Raw genomic sequence first — 17,380 nt, 5'->3', positions numbered from 1 at the left:
GTTGAAAACAAATGAATTTCCATCAATTGAAAATCAATTACATGTATATAAAGTTATGAGACAAAATATTAAATGTTATCTTCACTAAAACACAATACTACTAAAATAGTTAATAGTATAAGCCCTAGAAGCATTGACTATGGCAAACGCACACTGCATATCCATTCACTCGATACTGTAATGAATGAAAACAAGAGGGCCATGATGGCCCTATATCGCTCACTTGAGTTAAGTTGCTTGCTTGAACAAATTTCTTTGCTAAAGCTTAAACAAGACAGTCATGATGACCCTGAATCGCTCACCTGAGTAATATGAGCCACATGTTGAAAATGGCAAACTGATGCTAAAATATTAGGAAGTAGGTCAGTAGGTCAAATTCATACATGTGATAAGTTCAGAATCCCAAAACTGGAGGTTTGCCATTTTTCAGCTGGAGTTGGGGTCTCAAAACTGGAGGTTTTTTATCGACATAAATTAAGCGCGCGGACACAAAACTTAAAGAAAAAATCCAACATTTTAAAAAGGCCACACAATAATGCATAAGTCTACACCAGAAGAAACAATCCTCATAACTCTTGATTTGAATTTTGACAGAGTTATGCCACTTTTTAACATACATTTTTTTTTTTTTTTGTTAAAGTTTTATATAATGTCCAATATCTCTGTTACATTCAAAGCTATTGACTATATTATGCCCCTTTTACTGGCAAAGTTTTAATTCAGAGTTAATCACTGAGAAAAGTCGAGCATGCTGTCTTACAGAAGCTCCCTCTTGTTCTAACTTTAAACTTTCTTAACAGAATAAATTTGTAGAAACAAAGTCTCAATTTATAGATAGGTCTGAAATGGTGGTGAACATTGCATTAACATTTTCAGTCTACTTGAGGACTGAAAAAAAGAAGAAGCTCTAAATTGGTCCAATCACAATTCATAAATTATGTCAATTCCTTACCCCACCCATATTCGTATAATAATACTGATCTTTAACGATTTTGACATGAAAAACAGAAAACAGAAATGCATCAACATGTATTTACCCTTACCAAAATAAGGTAGATTGATGTTATCAAATAAATGTGTGTTTTCATCCAATTTTCAATGAAATAAGTCTGACTTTATTAGCAAATTAATTTGGTAAACATTGGATGAAAATGGCGTAACTGCATAAGGGGAAGTAACATTCATGTTCTAAAAATAGTAATGGGTTGGTTTTTCCAACAATTATTTATGTGATTTTATTAATTTGAATAATCAAGCTGGGAATTATTTCTATGACTGGGAGTTGTTTGCTTCAAATTGGTAAAAAATGGAGCCTAATTAGCATTGAGAATGGCCCGATATTCGGCCCCGTGAGACAGATGGAAAAGGCCCTGCTTGTCAAATCCCTTATCAAAACAAACAATTAATGATCATGTTATCAAAATTCACCTGTGAAAAACAACTCTTTCCTCCAGCTACCTGGGCGTCAAACATGTGTAATACACAACAGTCAGTGACACTTTGCTTTACTGTGTAACATGTTTTGCACTCCTCGGTAATTATCAACCCAGTCATAACACTGATTTTTTTTTTTTTTTGTGTGAAAAGCGGGAGAATTATGGTTCTGGTCGGGAGACGGGAGGCAAGGTGAAAAAATCGGGATTTTGACCCTCCCGCGCGGGAGATCACATGTATGGTCAAATTCATGGTCACTGAAAGTCAGATTTAAAATCGGTGTGCCAGACTGTACATGTCATCCAAATTTCAAGGTTTATCTAAAAAAAAAAGGCGAAAAAGTAGGTCAGTAGGTCAAGGTGAGTCAAGTGACCCCTAATCACATGGGGTCATAGGTAATTATAGTTAAACTGTCTAGGAAATATAATCTGATAATTTTTTAAGTATTTATTCCTATATAACCAATATAACAAGTGACCCTCAGGGTGGGGCCTCTTTCACCCCAGGGGCATAATTTGAAAGTCTTGTTAAGAGATCAACTAGGCAAAGCTACAAACCAAATATCAAAGGCCTAGGCCTTGAACTTTCTGACATAGAGATTTTTTCCTATGTAAGTCTATGTTAAATTTGGGATCCCAGGGCAGGGCCTCATTTCACCCCAGGGGCATAATTTGAACAATTTTGGTAGAGGAACACTAGGCAAGGCAACATACCAAATATCAAAAGCCTATGCCTTGCATTTTCAGGCAAGAAGGTTTTCAAAATTTTTTCCTATATATTAAGTCTATGTAAAACTTGGGACCCCCCTGGGTAGGGCCTCTTTCAACTTGGGGGCATAATTTGAATAATCTTGGTAGAGGAACACTAGGCAATGCAACATACCAAATATCAAAAGCCTATGCCTTGCAATTTCAGACAAGAAGAATTTTAAAGTCTTTTCCTATATATGTCTATGTACAAATACTAGGGACCTCCATGGCAGGACCTCTTTTCACCCAAGAGTAATAATTTGAACAATCTTGGTAGAGAACCACAAGGCACTGCAACATACCAAATATCAAAAGCCTAGGTCTTGTGGTTTCAGACAAGAAGATTTTAAAGAGGTGTTGGGGGGGGGGGGGGGGGGGGGGGGGGCGCCCCATACATCACCCTAAGGGAATCAATCTTGGTAGAGGCCCACTAGATGATGCTACATACTAAGTACCAAAGCCCTAGGCCTTATGGTTTTGGAAAGCAAGATTTTTAAAGTTTTTCCCTATATAAGTCTATATAAACGATTTGACCCCCGGGGTGGGGCCATATTTGACCCTAGGGGGATGACTTGAAAAATCTTGGTAGAGGCTGACTAGATGATGCTACACACCAAATTTCAAAGACCTAGGCCTTGTGGTTTTGAACAACAAATTTTTTGAAGTTTTTCCTTTCGGTTACCATAGCAACCACAGTTCTGTAAGGAATCAATTCTTTGAATAATTTTTAAAGAAGACCTTCCAAGGATCATCCCTGTGAAGTTTCATCAAAATTGGTTTGGTGGTTTAGGAGATGTTTTTGAAGGAAAGTGTGGACAGATGGACGCCGGACAGTCAGCGATCACAATAGCTCACCCTGAGCCTTTGGCTCAGGTGAGCTAAAAAGCATCAGAAGCAACTTACTAAGGTCAATGGTTTCTAGGTCAACAGTGATAACTGTTGCCTCCCCTAGTTCTGTAGGACTGAAGTTGCCATGAGGAAGTGCATCAATATCAACATCCTTTTTGGCCAACTCCTGTAAAGGAAATTGAAGAAAATATATTATGTTGCAATAATTAATTTCTGTATGCTCCACTTCTGAGAATTTACCAGCTGATATCTTTAGTTAGTTGCAATCTTTATTTTGTAAAAAAAAGCCTAAGAAAAGATGATACAGATCTATTTCAGAGAAATTTGCCCTTGCAGAGATCAGTTTTCTCTACATGGATGTTGTCAACACTGGTGATACTATAACAGGATTCCTTATACAAAGTGCAGGTCATCAGTTTAATGTTGTATGACCAGTCTGTATTCATGTTGTATGACCAGTCTGTATTCATAACAAGAATACTGGGCAAATAAGTTACTCAAAACTTTAGGAATTAAAGTGTGAAAACTTATTTCTGGCAATAGTTTTGACTATTGACTGGCAAGCCATTAATTAAGTACAGACTATTATTCTCCTCATATTAATCACTGGTCAACAGTTTGTAGAAAAATTTATAAAAACTTATTTCTGAAGTCATGTGATAAAACACATTTAACAAGTAGCTAGGCAGTAAATAGCCAGAACTGTTGCTCTTGGTCTTTCAAACTTGACTGTTGACCGGCCGGCCATTAACCCTTATCTTGCTGGACACAAATCTGCTTTAGCTACCAGTGTAGATAATGATCAACCTGTATAGCTGTGCAGTCTGATCAATATCTGAACTGTTTGCCATTCAGTCAGAAACTTTTTGGTTAGCACCCCATTTAACAGTAAATAGCAATGTTCAAAACTGAATGACTGACAAGTTCATTATAGAAATTTATCAGGGTAAGGGTTAAACAAGTTTATATTGTATATTCAGCTGTTCAGTATTTCTCCTTTTACTGACCTATCCTCTGTAAGCAGACGACAATTTTCTCATATGATGCTATATGGTAAGAAATGACTTGAGACATATTTCTTTCAGTCAAATTCATATGTAGAACATTCCCATCTAAATTTCTAGGCTTGATTTATACTCAACATTTGCACAATGATATAAGAAAGTTATGTTTAAAAAATCACCTGACTGATAAGAAATTTCTTCTCAAGTCAACTGTGTGTGCTGGTAAGTGATCGTCTCCATTTCATGTTTTTCCCCCACATGACAGAGCAAGTCCTGCTTTAAAGTTAACCTAAGAGACAAATGGGTAAATGTCAACAAAAACTTAAAAATTGAATACTGTTACTTATCTGAATTATTATTATATTATTATTATAATATACTATTATGCATAAATATTACTTGTTTTTACTTTCTTCCTATTATGAATGCTGAATAAACGTCCAGTCTGCATGATGCTATCTTATGATGGTAATACCACTAAATGCTTCCATACACAATAGTTATAGTTCAGGGGGACACAACTAGGGTACCAAAATATCATTCTGACAAAGTTTGGTCAAAATCCTCCCAGTAGTTTCTGAGGAGATGCGATAACGAGGAATTGTTAACGGACGGACGGACCATGGACGCAGAGTGATTTGAAATTCTGAAACAGCAGTCTAAAAAAACAATTTGACAAACAGTATCTTAATCATTTTGCTACCTACGAGAGGGATACATCGGCTGGAATACTGGAATCAATGACTGCTTGTTGATGGCCACTATTAAAAGTTTTCCACAGTTTTCTCTAGTTCTTCACCATCATCACTGTCTGTCCAGTCACTGTCATTTTCCATCAGTCTCTCCTTGCAACTTCAACTTCTGAAGAAAAATAATTCATGTACAACAGAGAATTTCATGAGCTTCAAAAAATGTGCAAGCTGGCATTAAATTTAATAATCTTATAATTTTAACCCTTACCATGTTGGCACAAATGATTCTGCCTTAGTGACCAGTGTAGATCATGACCAGCCTGCACATCCATGCAGTCTGATCATGATCTGCACTATTTGCCATTCAGTCAGTATCTTTTTGGTATGCAACCCTTTTAAAAGATAATGGTACTGTCCAAATTGAAATATGCACAAGTTCATTATAGAAATTTAGCAGGGTAATGGCTACTGTGAAAAAATGAAATTCTGAAACAGCAGTCTAAAAAAACAACTTGACAAACAGTATCTTAATCATTTTGCTACCTACGAGAGGGATACATTGGCTGGAATACTGGAATCAATGACTGCATGTTGATGGCCACTATTAAAAGTTTTCCCAAGTTTTCTATAGTTCTTCACCATCACCATTGTCTGTCCAGTCACTGTCATTTTCCATCAGTCTTGCAACTTCAACCTCTGAAGAAAAATAATTCATGTACATACATACTGCAAAATACAAATATGTAGCTTGTAAAACGGATTCCATCAAAATAAACATATAATACACTAATAAACTTACTAGAATTTTATCATCAAACTACAGAAATATTTGATAAACTAACAACATCTTTACCAATATTTTACCTGACCATTACATGTTCTGCCGTACTGTCCCATGCCATGGATACTTAATCCATATATATATATATATATATATATATATATATATATATATATATATAGATATAGAATATAGATATTCTGAAAAAATTGCCTCCCTTCGAAAATGAATGCCATTTGTAAAGAAATAAAAATAAACAATTGCTGAAAACTGTTTTCCACCTAGTTATGTGAAATTTCACCAGTTGTATGCTATTGCAAATGCATCAAAACAAACATATTATGTAACAGTTCTTTGAAAATGGTGAGTTTTTAAAGGTGTTTGACTGTCTGGAAGTGGGACCCCTTTGCGCAGTTCTCTTCTGGAATTCATGTTTATATTAGTATACTGACACTTGTTTTGTACAGTAATATACATGTTTTACATACTGTTCAATTTTCATTTGAAACAACTCTTTCCTTCTATGATTTGGTGTTGTTTGATTTTTTTTCCTCAAAACGTAATGCTAAGCCTCAATACATTCAGAACAAATTTAGACAAGAGGGTCATTGACCCTAAAGTGCTCACCTGTGTACAAGGCTTCAAGTGTGTTTGTATAACGTGTAATTTCTTCTATGTTAGCCTATATTATATACATGTCACACACTTTTTGAACTTAGGGCAATAATTTTAACAACTACTTACGGATTCAGAGAAAAAAATCCAAAGTTTCTTATATATAAGCCTTAGTAAGTACATGTCATACACAGGAGCGTGCCATTTTTGACCTTTGGGCATTAATTTGGACAATTACGGTAGAAAGTCAAATCCTTATGACACATGCCAACTATCAAAGCTCCAGAGCAAAAAAATAGTCTGAAAGCTGAAAACCTATTTTTAACCAAATAGACCCATTATGTTCTATGAATCAGAACCATTTGAACAACATTGAAAATGGGTTACCCAAAGATCATTTGTGTAAAGTTTCATAAAAATCCATTTACTGGTTTTGGAGGAGATGTTGCTACAAGAAATTGTTGATCAAAAGTAACCACACCCTATAGCTGCCATGCTTTTTGACTAATCAGAAAAATTTGAACACTATTTGTAGAAGGTCACACAAAGACAATTTGTGTGAAATTATTTCAAAATCGGGGTAACATTTTTATACAAGAAGACTTTCTAAGTTTCTACAGTATACATATAGGGAAAAGTGACCAAGCCCCCTGGCAGCCATGTTTTTTGATGAATCAGAATAGTTTGAATAATTTTGGTAGAGGGTCACACAAGGATTATTTGTGTAAAATTATTTCAAAATTAGGCCAGCAGTTTCATACAACAAGATCTTTAATGTTTCCACTATATACATATAGGGCAAAGTGACCACGCCCCCTGACGGCCATGTCTTGACGAATCAAAATAATTTGAAAAATCTTGGTAGAGGGTCACATAAAGATCATTAATTTTGTGTAAAATTACTTCTAAATCAGACCATCGGTTTAGAAGGAGATGTCATTTGATGATTCTTCTAATTTTTGCTCTGGCGGACCCAATGTGCGACCAAGCAGAACTGTTTGAACAACTTTGGTAGAGGACCACCCAAGCAACATCCAGGCAAAGTTTCATTAAAATCCTTTCAGTGGTTTTGGAGGAGAATTTCTTTAAACATAATTTTCGAGGACGGTCTACTTGACACATGCACACACACAGACAACTGACACAGTGTGATCACAATACCTCGCCATGAGCACTTTGTGCTCCAGTGAGCTAAAACATAGGACTGAGATGATTATTAGTTGAAACCAGTTTCAATTTTGCTAATGAAGTAATTGCTCTCAAGCAATAGAAAACAGGAGTTGTATGTTATATATTTCTTTGACCAGCACATAGATCCACAGTATATTTCCACTAAACACATCAACTGAACATAATCAATAGTCTCATATTTGCACGTCTTTAAGATAAGATACACCAAAATGCGTCTCGTTAATCGTCACACTGCTAGCAAGCGATAAAGTTTCTTATGAAGTCAGCTGCTGGAAGTACCTTGATACAAAAACTTTGTCAGGAAAGGAAACAGTATTTTTAATACAGCAGCTGCTGATTAACCAGTTTAAGACTACTTCAAACAAATGATTAACCGGTTTCATAATGTTTAAATCATCCCAACCCTACTAAAACTAGAGCTATCACTAAAGGTGATGAATGTACCCCCGGCATACACTGTCACAGTACATTGCAATTTGACGCACACAAGATTGCATAATTATGTGGACTGTATATATATAGACTGTATGTATACAGTATAGTAACAAAAAACAAAGTCCCATAACTATGCAGAATATTTATCTAAAAGAATGTAACATGCACCATGCACAACTAGGGTTGGTACTGATCACTTGTGTGAAGTTTAATTAAATTGTGTGCAAGGGTTTGGTAGATTAGGCACGCACAAGATTGCATATGCAGACTGTATGTACATAGTATGTTAACAAGAAACAAAGTCCCATAACTCTGCAATTTTTGTCACTGAAAGAACCTAACATGCCCCGTGCACAACTACTGTTGTTACTGATCACTTGTGTGAAGTTTCATTAAATTGTGTCAAGGAGATGAGGAGAGATGGTGCACACAAGATTGTGTCTATGTATATAGTATAGTAACAAAAAAAACAAAGTCCCATAACTCTGCAAAATTTTTTTCTAAAAGAACCTAACATGCCCCATGCACAACTACTGTTGGTACTGATCACTTGTGTGAAGTTTCATTAAATTGTGTCAAGGGGATAAGGAGAGATGGTACGCACAAGATTGTGTCTATGTATATAGTATAGTAACAAAAAAACAAAGTCCCATAACTCTGCAAATTTTTTTTCTAAAAGAACCTAACATGCCCCATGCACAACTACTGTTGGTACTGATCACTTGTGTGAAGTTTCATTAAATTGTGTCAAGGGGATGAGGAGAGATGGTGTGCAAAACATTGTGTCTATGTATATAGTATAGTAACAAAAAAAAAAACAAAGTCCCATAACTCTGCAAATTTTTTTTCTAAAAAAACCTAACATGCCCCATGCACAACTACTGTTGGTACTGATCACTTGTGTGAAGTTTCATTAAATTCTGTCAAGGGGGAGAGATGGTACGCACAAGATTGCATCTACGGACAGACGGACAGACAGACAGACAACCTGAAACCAGTATACCCCCCTTACAACTTTGTTGTCGGGGGGTACAAAAAGAAATACTTATTTGTCTGTTGCTGATTAACACTGAAGAACATAAAAATTTAATATGTACCTACGAGATGAAGATTTGTCTGGATACAGGCATACTCCATGAACTTCCATAATGTCAACCATGTCATTTTGTGCGTCTGAAGATTCCTGGATAGAAAATATCTCAATGAAACAAAATATAACAGCATATATAAACCTCAATAAAACAAGATTACTGTAAAATCATTTAAATTTGTGAGCATGGACTTTAGCGGTTTTGGTCAAAACTGCAATTTCGTGGGGATATAAATTCATGGATTTCAAATTCTGAACACAAAATGGATGGGAATTTTACTTGTTCGTTTGGATTAAATTTCGTGGAGTGACTCAACCAAGAAATCCACAAAAATTAGTCCCTCACGAATATTTATGATTTTACAGTATACATATTCTTTTATCTTAATAGTTCACTAAAATGTATTTTCAGCTGGACTGTGAAGAAAATTTGAAACCGTTAGGCCAAAAGGTTCAACAAATGTGAAAACCAGAACAGGAATAAAGACCAAGTTCTTGAAATTTATACCTTTCAACTGGCTCTAGCTATAAAACCATATCAAATTAGGAACTTTGACACCTTAATTACCTTTCTAACTAGGTATGATTTTGGGAATTTACAATTTCACTGTCTTTAAATAAAATCTGTATTTCTATTTTTAACAGGCAACTCTACTATGAATTACAAAAATCATCGAGTACCAAAGTTTTTGTTGAAATGGCAAAATTTAATTTATGTGTAAATATATAAAGAAACAGCTGTCACAGCAGACAGCATGCTCAACTACTGCAGTGCTGGATAGTGAAATAAGGCACATCTGAGGAAGTTATCACTGGCATGCTTAATGCTCATTATGCCTTTGTTTAAAATGTGGCTTTTACATTTTCTGTAGTGAACATAAATACATTAATTTCTTGTCAAATTCCATTTCTGATAATTACTTTCTTTCACGTTTGTCAAAAGTTTGAATATTGCTAAATAGACTAGAATGTTTTATTGAATCAAATGTTTTTATTACCTCCCTTTAATGATCTAGTTAAAAATGTTCATGTGCACTATTAAAAGTAGTGCTTTTCTATCCATGTAAGTATGCATAACATGAACTTGGAAAACTTTTATGATAAAAATTTAAAGCATTATGGACTTTAAGGTAGTTCTGCACATTCGGGTCAGTTTTTTTGTATTATGTATAAAACCCTGATTTTCCAAAACAGAATATATTTAAAGATTTGGCCATTGTTTTTTTTTTCTGTTTTTTTTTGGCTAGACTGACTTGAAAAAGTTTGTAATGGGAAAAATACAACAATTTTGGTAACATTTTTATCAAAAGAATTTTTTCTACAATATACAATATTTTAATGAAACTTCTCACAGTCGTAAATGAAAATGCGGCCTATAATATGGTGAACTAAAATTCATAGGCACCGTTGCTTGATTTTAAGGTATAATTTTGCCCATAATTAAAGAAATCCAAGCATTTCAAGCTGATTTAAAGACATTTTTTTATTAATTCAATGTCTCCGATGTTTCAAAATGGTATTTTAACTTTAGAAGGAAAGTAAACTTGTCATTGCAACAGATTTACATACATACTGCTATCAATTCATTGAATGATTTTCATTTCCGTATCTAGTCTTTATTCTTTAATGACTTTATACCAACATCTCAGATTATTCAAATGTGCAGACCTACCTTAACAACTCCTAGAATCCTGCGAGTCTGAATAAAATGTATTTAGCAACAAAGATCGAGTGGTGAGTTTGTTTGGGTTTAACACCATTTTTTCAACAATATTTCAGTTACTTGGCAGCCAGTTAATCTAACCAGTGTTCCTGGATTCTGTACCAGTACAAACCTGTTCTCTGCAAGTAACTGCCAACTTCTCCAAGTGAATCAGTGGTGGAGGATGAATGATTTCAGACGCAGTGTCTTTTATCAAATCATCAAAGACAACATATGCACTGCCTAGGTATCAAACTGACAACCCTGTAATCAATCTGTATATCTATGCTCTCTCTATTGAGCTAAGAGGACGGGCTTTCAAGTGAACAGCATCTAATCATTTACTATGTATGATTCATGAAATATTTCTGCAAGAATAATGTACCATGTGTCACATGATATGGGTAATTAAGTAAACAACTATCTTAGTGATAATTAAGGTAGAGAAAAATAGCATCATGAATTGACCTGAAATTCTAAGAAAAACAAGCAAATTCGATGAATTGGTATCCCCCGCCGAACGGGTTTGTGGTGAGGAATGGCAAAAAGATATATCCGGCAAAAAGTTAAGGATGTTAATAAGAAGCAAATAATTTCATTAGTCAAAATCAAGTTAACAGAAAACAAATGTTTAATTAAAGAGTACATAATAAATGTATGATACTTTGATCCTGACTAAAGAATTTATTTTGAATGGGATATGCTTACTGTAATAAGCTTAGCTTTTAAAATTAAATTTATATTATATATATATATATATAATAATAAATATATATATAAATATAAAATTAAAATTAAAGTTAATTGAAATGTGAGCTTGAAGTTTAACTGGAACGAAATATTGTCTTTGAGAGGTTTGGCACCAGGTGTTGCTGTTTAAAATGTACATTTGAACTTAAAAGATCAGATGTCCTTAAGAGAACACAGGTAAGATATCTTGAACATGGCTGAGGGCACGGTTTGTGCAGTCACAACTTAACATGTTCAAGGTTTGAACATTTAAAAAAAAAAAAAGGAATGGAAATATATATATGTATAATTATATAGATATATGTATATATTTATTTTTTTATGGGGTGGGGGTGCAGGGGAACGGGAGAGGAAACAAAATTTCACATGTTGATTATAAATATTGATTGAAAATTAAAAATAAAAAAAAATAAAAAAAAAAAAAAAAAAGGGTAAAAGGGTGAAGTTGGGGGTGGGTGGGGGCAGAGGATGCATGGTCAGTGGTGGGCATGACTGGGTGGAGAAGTGAGGTGGGGGAATGGTACAACTTGGAAGGTTTGAAAAAAATCTAAAATAAGAAATGAAAAAAAAAAATTTGTTGGGGGGTGGGGGGGGAGTGGGGTTGGGAGCGGGAGGGGGTGTGACCAAGGCAAGTGGGTGACCAGGTGTGGGTGCGCAACTTCACATGTTTATAATGAATGTTCACAGAAAAGAATGAAAGAAATTTACTGAAATTCTGCCAAATGGTAACTTCATGTACAAATATGTGGATTTTTAGACAATTAAGGGCAATAACTCTGAAGTTACAAAAGAAATCCGTACAAAATTGTCTGTGCACAACCACATTAAAGTGCTCTAAATTCTGTTAAAAGTTCATAGTTCTAGGTCAAATATATCAAAAGTTATGATGCAGAAATTGCCATATCTATAGTACCCTACATAGTTAACACTAGAAACTTCTAAGGGCCATAACTCTGGTGTTACTTGGGCAATCTGTCTGAAACTTGATGGGCCCCATAACCTCATAGTGGTGAACATGTATATGAAGTTTGTTTGAAAAAAATCTAAAAAATAATATTCTTTTTTTTTTTTTTTTTTTTTTGGGGGGGGGGGGGGGGGGGGGGGGGGGGGGGGAGGTGTGTGATCAAGGTAAGGGGGTGACCAGGTGTGGGTACACAACTTCACATGTTTACAATAAATGTTCATGAAAAAAGAATGAAAGAAATTTAATGAAATTCTACCAAATGGTAAGTTTGTTATGTACAAATATGTGGATTTTTATACAATTAAAGGGCAATAACTCTTAATTTACAAATAAATCCGAATAAAATTGTGTGTACACAACCACATTATGGTGATCTAAATTCTGATTAAGTTTCATAGTTGTAGGTCAAATATATCAAAAGTTATGATGCAGAAATTGCCATATTTATAGTACCCTATATAGTTAACACTAGAAACTTCTAAGGGCCATAACTCTGGTGTTACTTGGGCAATCTGACTGAAACTCGACAGGCCGCAAGAACTCATAGTGGCGAACATGTATATGAAATTTTAAATAAATATTCCTAACCATTTCCTAGATATGGCTCCGGACGGATGGAAGGACGGAGAGACGGACGGCCAACGCCAAAACTATATCCCTCCGACTTTCGTCGGGGGATAACAAAAATGGGGCATAATTCATAATATATTGATGCCAGATTTATGGATCTTGTGTCAAATGATCTGGGTGATGATATGGAACAGTTGTCAAGTAGGACTGCTCTCCATATACCTCATAATAGTTGAACTAAAAACAAATCATACCATGTGTTTCAAGCTGGAAACAGCTGAACTTCATTGCGCTTTTCCCACTGATGTAGTATGTATTGAAATCTGCCTGTTCCACTCCCACTGATGTGTATACAGTCAAACCGGTGTTAAAGACCACCTCTGAACAGAGACCACCTGGTTCTAAAGAACATGTGTTTTGTTTCCCATTTTAACATTTACAATATATTTTAACCTATGAATAAAGACCACCTCCCAATAAAGACCACATTTTGGCTCTCCCAAGGGTGGTCTTTATAGACAGGTTTGACTGTACTGCAATCTGCTCACTCCACTCCCCTCCAGCTCTTCTACCGAAGTTCATTGGCAGTTGTAGAATCATGTTGTAGATCACCTTTGAATAAACCAGAAAATATTGCTGTTTCTTTTGTATGCTCAAATAATATTTCTAAATTGAGACCTTATTGCATCACACAATTTAAGCTTGCAGTGCAACACTATACTCAAGTAAGTAAGTAACCACTTTATTTCCAAGGGCTACACATTGAGTTTATATACAGTATATATACAACATTAAACAAACATTATCAAGCATCATTAATACAAAAAATACAATTCAGGATTTAAACAAGCCAGCCAAATAAAAAATATAAAATGAGGTGGTTATAATCCAAAACCAACAACAAAAACAAGAGGGCCATGAAGGCCCTGTATTCTGACCAAGATTCATTAAGACTGGATCAAAATTGTGACCTCTAGAGTGTTAACAAACTTTTCCTTTTGATTTGACCCGGTGACCTAGTTTTTGACCCCAGATGACCCAATATCAAAAACATCCAAGATTTTACACGGCTACTAAACGCTACGCCACCACCAAATTGTGGTGATAAGGAAAAGAGCTATCAACATTTCCGTGGTGCAGCTATCACCCGTTTCTATCTGTAAACACGTGAGTAAAATTTATATTTTATCTTATATTTTCATTGACAGAATTTTTTTCGAAAATCGGAGAATGTAGTTCCGTGTAACAACATTATTACTACAGGTTGGCTGTGATTTCATTAAAATAATATGCAAATTGTGGTGTCAGGAGCTTTTCTCCCGAATACGACAGTGGCACATTTTCATATCGGCCAGTATTCAAACACCAGGGAGGTTGTAGATGTTTCAAATCTACTTTAAAAGAGGCTGAGGAAGCCCGACGAAATTTTTACAATTCTTATCCACTCGGACCTAGGGACCTGGTTCTTGTTCATGACACTGTCTCGTGGTGGTGAACATTTGTGCTAAATTATATCAAAATCCCTCAATGCATGAAGAAGAAATGCTCCGGACAAGGTTTTCATTCTTGTATCCTTTGACCTCTAAGTGTGACCTTGACCTTAGACCTAGGGACCTGGTTCTTGCGCATGATACTCCGACTCATGGTGGTGAACATATGTGCCAAATTATACCAAAATCCCTCTATGCATGAAGAAGAAATGCTCCGGAAAAGGTTTTCATTCTTGTATCCTTTGACCTCTAAGTGTGACCTTGACCTTAGACCTAGGGACCTGGTTCTTGGCATGACTCTCCGTCTCATGATGATGAACAGTTGTGCCAACTTTCATCAAAATCCCTTCATGCATGAAGAAGATATGCTCCAGACAGGCATTATTGAATCTGACCTTTGACCTCTAAGTGTGACCTTGACCTTAGACCTAGGGACCTGGTTCTTGCGCAGGACACTCCGTCTCATGATGGTGAACAACTGTGCCAAGTTTCATCAAAATCCCTCCATGCATGTAGAACATATGCTCCGGACAAAGTCTGGACGCCGCCCGCCCGCCAGGGGCATTCCCATAATACATCCCGTTTTTCAAACAGGCGTATAAGAAGTGTGGACTGATGGATGACGGGCGGACGCCGGACAGTGAGGGATCACAATAGCTCACCCTGAGCCTGTGGCTCAGGTGAGCTAAAAAGCATCAGAAGCAACTTACTTAGGTCAATGGTTTCTAGGTAAACAGTGATAACTGTTGCCTCCCCTTATTAATCTGTAGGACTGAAGTTGCTATGAGGATGTGCATCAATATCAACATCCTTTTTGGCCAATTCCTGTAAAGGAAATTGAAGAAAATATATTATGTTTGCAATAATTAATTTCTGTATGCTCCACTTCAGAAAATTTACCAGCTATATCTTTATTTTGTAAAAAAAAGCCTAAGAAAAGATGATACAGATCTACTTCAGAGAAATCTGCCCTTGCAGAGATAAGTTTTCTCTAGATGGATGTTGTTAACACTGGTGATACTATAACACAAGTCCTTACACAAAGTGCAGGTCATCAGTTTAATGTTGTATGACCAGTCTGTATTCATTACTGGGCAAATAAGTCAAAACTTTAGGAATTAAAGTGTGAAAACTTATTTCTGGCAATAGTTTTGACTATTGATTGGCAAGCCATTAATTAAGTACAGACTATAGTTCTCCTCATATTAATCACTGGTCAACAGTTTGTAGAAAAAATTATAAAAACTTATTTCTGAAGTCATGTGATAAAACACATTTAAGTGGCTAGGCAGTAAATAGTCAAAACTGTTGCTCTCGGTCTTTCAAACTTGACTGTTGACCAGCTGGCCATTACCCTTATCCTGCTGGACACAATTCTGCCAAATTAGCTACCAGTGTAGATAATGATCTACCTGTATATCTGTGCAGTCTGATCAATATCTGAACTGTTTGCCATTCAGTTAGAAACATTTTGGTTAGCACCCCTTTTAACAGTAAATAGCACTGTTCAAAACTAAATGACTGACAAGTTCATTATAGAAATTTAGCAGGGTAAGGGTTAAACAAGTTTATATTGTATATTCAGCTGTTCAGTATTTCTCCTTTTACTGACCTATCCTCTGTAAGCAGACGACAATTTTCTCATATGATGCTATATGGGTAAGAAATGACTTGAGACATATTTCTTTCAGTCAAATTCATATGTAGAATATTCCCATCTAATTTTCTAGGCTTGATTTATACTCATTTGCACAATGATTAAGAAAGTTATGTTCAAAAAATCACCTGACTGATAAGAAATTTCTTCTCTCTCAAGTCAACTGTGTGCGCTGGTAAGTGATCGTCTCCATTTCATGTTTTTCCCCCCACATGACAGTGAAAGTACTGCTTTAAAGTTAACCTAAGAGACAAATGGGTAAATGTCAACAAAAACTTAAAAGTTGAATACTGTTACTTATCTAAATTGAAATATAAAACTATTATGCATAAATATTACTTGTTTTTACTTTCTTCCTATTATGAATGCTGAATAAACATCCAGTCTGCATGATGCTATCTTATGATGGTAATACCACTAACTGCTTCCATACACAATGGTTATAGTTCAGGGGGACACAACTAGGGTACCAAAACATCATTCTGACAAAGTTTGGTCAAAATCCCCCCTTGAGTTTCTGGGGAGATGCGATAACTAGAAAAATGTTAACGGATGGACGGACCACGGACGCAGAGTGATTTGAATGAAATTCTGAAACAGCAGTCTAAAAAAACAACTTGACAAACAGTATCTTAATCATTTTGCTACCTACGAGAGGGATACATTGGCTGGAATACTTGAATCAATAACTGCATGTTGATGACCACTATTAAAAGTTTTCCCAAGTTTTCTATAGTTCTTCACCATCATCATTGTCTGTCCAGTCAATGTTATTTTCCATCAGTCTCTCCTTGCAACTTCAACCTCTGAAGAAAAATAATTCATGTACTACAGAGAATTTCATGAGTTTCAAAAAATGTGCAAGCTGGCATTAAATTTAATAATCTTATAATTTTAACCCTTACCATGCTGGCACAAATGATTCTGCCTTAGTGACCAGTGTAGATCATGACCAGCCTGCACATCCATGCAGTCTGATCATGATCTGCACTATTTGCCATTCAGTCAGTATATTTTTGGTATGCAACCCTTTTATAAGATAATGATACTGTCCAAACTGAAATATGCACAAGTTCATTATAGAAATTTAGCAGGGTAATGGCTACTGTGAAAAAATGAAATTCTGAAACAGCAGTCTAAAAAAACAACTTGACAAACAGTATCTTAATCATATTGCTACCTATGAGAGTGATACATCGGCTGGAATACTGGAATCAATGACTGCATGTTGATGACCATTAAAAGTTTCCCCAAGTTTTCTATAGTTCTTCACCATCATCATTGTCTGTCCAGTCACTGTCATTTTCCATCAGTCTTGCAACTTAACCTCTGAAGAAAAATAATTCATGTACATACACACTGCAAAATACAAATATGTAGCTTGTAAAATGGATTCCATCGAAATAA

At 35.5% G+C, this 17,380-nt stretch overlaps 1 long non-coding RNA gene across 8 annotated transcripts in view; it reads right to left on the bottom strand.

Annotated features, from left to right (window-relative positions):
* Window positions 1-17,380, bottom strand: part of LOC123542195 (uncharacterized) — a 32,739-nt gene that overhangs the window by 2,517 nt on the left and 12,842 nt on the right. For 4 of the 8 annotated variants that reach the window (XR_008368704.1, XR_008368709.1, XR_008368710.1 and 1 more), the window contains 6 exons: window positions 13,081-13,438; window positions 8,848-8,933; window positions 5,276-5,424; window positions 4,740-4,897; window positions 4,216-4,325; window positions 3,087-3,198 (listed from right to left, as the gene is read on the bottom strand). This is a non-coding gene — a long non-coding RNA (uncharacterized LOC123542195). The remainder of the gene's footprint in view (window positions 1-3,086; window positions 3,199-4,215; window positions 4,326-4,739; window positions 4,898-5,275; window positions 5,425-8,847; window positions 8,934-13,080; window positions 13,439-17,380) is intronic. The other 4 variants (XR_008368706.1, XR_008368708.1, XR_008368705.1 and 1 more) reach the window with 4 other exon arrangements.

The sequence above is a fragment of the Mercenaria mercenaria genome, chromosome 19 (genome assembly GCF_021730395.1).
Source record: "Mercenaria mercenaria strain notata chromosome 19, MADL_Memer_1, whole genome shotgun sequence".
NCBI lineage: Eukaryota > Metazoa > Mollusca > Bivalvia > Venerida > Veneridae > Mercenaria > Mercenaria mercenaria.
This window is presented reverse-complemented; position numbering and strand designations above follow the sequence as displayed.